Consider the following 4,392-nt stretch of genomic DNA (forward strand, 5'->3'; position numbering starts at 1 on the left):
AATGTCATGAGACAAAGTATATGTGAACTGCTGTATGGAAAGTGAATTTGCTCTGTAAATTTTCACCCAAATCACAATTTAAAAAGAAAGATTTACGGCCTTGGAACAAAATTAAAAAACACAAAAATGACCAGAATTATTGGTCAGATAGAGTCTAGAACCTCCAAGACTATGGCCCTGGGTTACCCCCAGGCCTAGAACTGGACTAATTCCCATGAATTGGCTCTTAGCCCAATAGTAGAAAGACCTACGTGCAGAACACCTATGCCAGGGCAATGCACCCACTTACTCTAGGGAGATACACCCCTTAGAGCAATTGGCCACGGGGCACCAGAGGGGCAGCATTCACAGAGGGAAAGCTGGACAGACAGGAGTGCATAGTTGAGAAGGGCACTGGGAGGGGGTAGTCACAGGGACAGGAAGGGAGAAGAGTTTGTTATGGTCGGGCATGGTAATCAGGGCATGAAGTCAAATGTACATGAACATGAATGTAAAACAAATTTTGCTCTATAAATTTGCACCTAAAGCACAATAAAATAATAATAAAAAAAATTATGGCCTTGGGAACGCCTATGGGGCAGTTCTATTTTGTCCTATAATGTTACTATGAGGCAGAGTTGATTGGATGGTAGCTGTTTTTTTGGAAACCTGTGACTGTAATCCTGCTTCTAAAATTCCCATTCTACTCAATGTTACCCATAATTTGTTATGATTCCCACAATTGAATACTTTTTCATAGTCAATGAAACAAAAGTGAACATCTTTCTGGTGTTCTTTGCTTTGAGCCAAGATCCATCTGACATCAGCAATGATATCCCTCGATCCACGTCCTTTTCTGAATCCAGCTTGCAGTGCTGGAAGTTCTCTGTGAATATACTGTAGCAATCGTTTTTGAATTATCTTCAGCAAGATTTTACTTCCTATGGAAGGAAATTTTCTTTGTTGGTTACCAGGGGTGGGAGGGAAGGGGAGGGAACACTGTTAGATAGGCAGAGATAAGTATTGATTTGGGTGAAGAGAAGAGCAATGAACCAAATGTGAGTGATCAACATGGTGGCATTGAGAAAGAGGAAGACAGAGAGAGGTACATGGGAGGTACAGACAACAAAGTTGAACCCTTTTGCACATATAGTACTGCATTTCAGTGAAGGCAAACATGGGTATACGGATGGATAGATGGGTGGACAGACTGAACTATTAGGTATGTCTATAAAGCGGGGAGTATACCCAAGACCATGTATAGGGATATTATCAGGATCATGATATTGTTTGATAATTTCCACATTCTATGGGATCCCCTTTCTTTGGAATGAGTAAAAATATGGATCTCTTCCAGTCAGTTGGCCAGGTATCTGTCTTCCAAATCTCTTTGCATAGCCAAGTGAGTGCCTCCAGTACAGCATCCATTTGTTGGAACACCTGGTGTTAGACTGGGTTTTCTTGAGAAGCAAAACCAGTAAAGTTTATATGTATATATATATGTAGAAAGAGAAATTTATCTTAGGAAAATGGCTTACACACTTATAGAAGTCCCAAGTTCTTGGATCAAATGTCAAGCTTCAGGCTTTTCCTGACTCACACAGCTGCAGGGGCTGACGAGCTCAAGGTTGGCAGGCAGTATACTGGCTATTGACTCCACCAAATGATGAATCCAAGACTCCCAGGCTGAATGGCATCAGCCATCTCTGATACCGATCCACAGAAGAGTGTCTTTTGTCCCAGGATGTCCATAAAAATATTGGAAGCAGGCCACAGTCCTAGGAAAACTCCCTTTCAACAAATTGGCTGCTCAGAACATATACATCTGATCTTATCATGGGAATAACCCATATCACAACTGCTTAAACTACTCAGAATTGGGGTCCAGCCAAATTGACACACAACTCCAACTATCACACATCTCAGTGGGTATTTCATAAGTTCCTGGGGCCTTGTTCTTCTCTAGTTTCTTCAGTGCAGCTTCAACTTCTTCCTTCAATACCTTTGGTTCTTGATCATATGCTACCTCCTGAAATGGATGAACATAAATCAATTCTTTTTGGTACAGTGACTCTGTGTATTCCTTCCATCTTCTTTTGATGCTTTCTGCATCATTCAATATTTTGCCCATAGAATCTTTCAATATTGCAACTCGAGGCTTGAATTTTTTTCCTCAGTTCTTTCAACTTGAGAAATTCTGAATGTGTTCTTTTTTGGCTTTGTAACTCCAGGTCTTTGCACAGTTCATTATAATAATTGACTTTGTCTTCTCAAGCTGCTCTTTGAAATCTTCTGTTCAGCTCTCTTGTCACTTCTTCCATTTGCTTTAGCTACTCTCTGTTCAAGGGCAAGTTTCAGAGTCTTTTCTGACATCCATTTTGGTCTTTTCTTCTGTTCCTGTCTTTTTAATGACCTTTTGCTTTCTTCGTGGATGATGTTCTTGATATTATCTATCCCACAATTCCTCTGGTTTTTGGTCATTGGTGTTCAGTGCATCAAATGTATTCTTTAGATGGTCTCTAAATTCAGGAGGGCTATTATCAGGATCATATTTTAGCTCTTATGGACTTGTTTTAATTTCTTCACTTTCAACTTGAACTTGCACATGAGCAGTTGATAGTCTGTTCCACAGTCAGCTCTTGCCTTGTTTTGGCTGAAGGTATTGAGCTTCTCCATCACCTCTTGCCACAAATGTAGTCAATCTGATTCCTATGTACTCTATCTGGTGAAGTACACGTGTCTAGCTGTCGTTTATGCTGTTGAAAAAGGTATTTGCAATGAATAAGTCATTGGACTTGCAAAATTCTATCATGGGATCTCCAGAGGTATTTCTATCATGAAGGCCATATTTTCCAACTATTGGCAATTCTTCTTTGTTTCCACCTTTTGCATTCTAATTACCAGTGATAATCAACACATCTTGATTGCATGTTTGGTCAATTTCAGACTGCAGAAGTTGGTAAAAATCTTCAATTTCCTCATCTTTGGCTTTAGTAGTTGGTGCATAAATTGGAATAATAGTAATATTAACTGGTCTTCCTTGTAGGCATGTGGATATTATCTTATCACTGGCAGCATTATACTTCAGGATATATCTTGAAACATTCTTTGTGACGATGAATGCCATACCATTCTTCTTCGATTTGTCATTCCCAGCATAGTAAATCATATGGTTGTCTAATTCAAAATGGCTCAAACCAGTCCATTTCAGCTCACTAATGCCTAGGATATCAATTTTTATGTGTTCCATTTCATTTTTGACAACTTCCAGTTTTCCTAGATTCATGCTCTGTACATTCCATGTTCCCATTATTAATGAGTATTTGCAGCTGTTTCTTCTCATTTTGAGTTGTGCCACATGAGCAAATAGAGATCCCAAAAGCTTTATTCTATCCACATGAAGGTCAGCTCTACTCTGAGGAGTCAGCACTTCCCCAGTCATATTTTGAGTACCTTTCAACCTGAGGGGCTTGTCTTCCAGAACTATATCAGACAGTGTTTCAGGGCTACTCATAAAGTTTTCCAGTAATATATCAGACAGTGTTTCACTGCTATTCATAAGGTTTCTCACTGGCCAATTGTTTGAGAAGTGGATGGCCCCTTCCTTCTTCCGAGTCTGTCTTTATCTTGAAGCTCCACTGAAACCTGTCCACCATGGGTGACCCTGCTGGTATTTGAAATACTGGTGGCATAGCTTCCAGCCTCACAGCAACATGATAGCCACCACAGTACAACAAACAGACAAGTGGTGGTAGAAACATGTTAGATAGTGATAATTGCCAAGGAGAAAAATAAGCAGAAAAGGAACACAGGAAGTGTGGGAGAGTTGCAATCTTAGGTAAAGTGGACAATGAAAGGCTTTCTGAGAAGGTGGCATTTTAGCAAAGGCTAGAAGGATCAAACCTACAGTTTCTCTGTGGAAGGAAGATAGGGCAATCTACTTTCGTAACAATTTACAGACTTGGAAACCCAGTGAGGGTCGCTATGAATCAGAATCAACTCAATGGCAGGGAGTTTGTTTTTTTTTTGTTTGTTTGTTTTTTTGTTTTGGAGAAGAAAGTTAGTGAGTAAGCCAGGCAGTTATTCGGATCAAAGCTTTCCTGTAGGAGAGAACAGCAAAGTATAAAGGTTCTAAGGTGGGAGTGTCTTCCAGAGAAGTAAAGTGGTTGAAAGGATGGGTCCGATCATGGGATGCTTTGGAGGTTATTAGAAGAACTTTGGGTTATTCTCAGAGTTGTTGTTGTTATGTGCCGTCAAGTCAGACCCGACTCTAGCAATCCCTCCTTGGGTTTCCGAGGCAGTATCACTACGGAAGTAAATTGCCCAACCTTCCTTCCGAGGAGTGGCTGGTGGGTTTGAACTGCCAGCCTTCTGGTTAGCAGTCAAATGCCTTAGGCACTACACCACCAGAGC

Source organism: Orycteropus afer, unplaced genomic scaffold (assembly GCF_000298275.1).
Source record: "Orycteropus afer afer isolate SDZICR_OR568_19922 unplaced genomic scaffold, OryAfe1.0 scaffold00290, whole genome shotgun sequence".
In the NCBI taxonomy this organism is placed as follows: Eukaryota; Metazoa; Chordata; class Mammalia; order Tubulidentata; family Orycteropodidae; genus Orycteropus; species Orycteropus afer.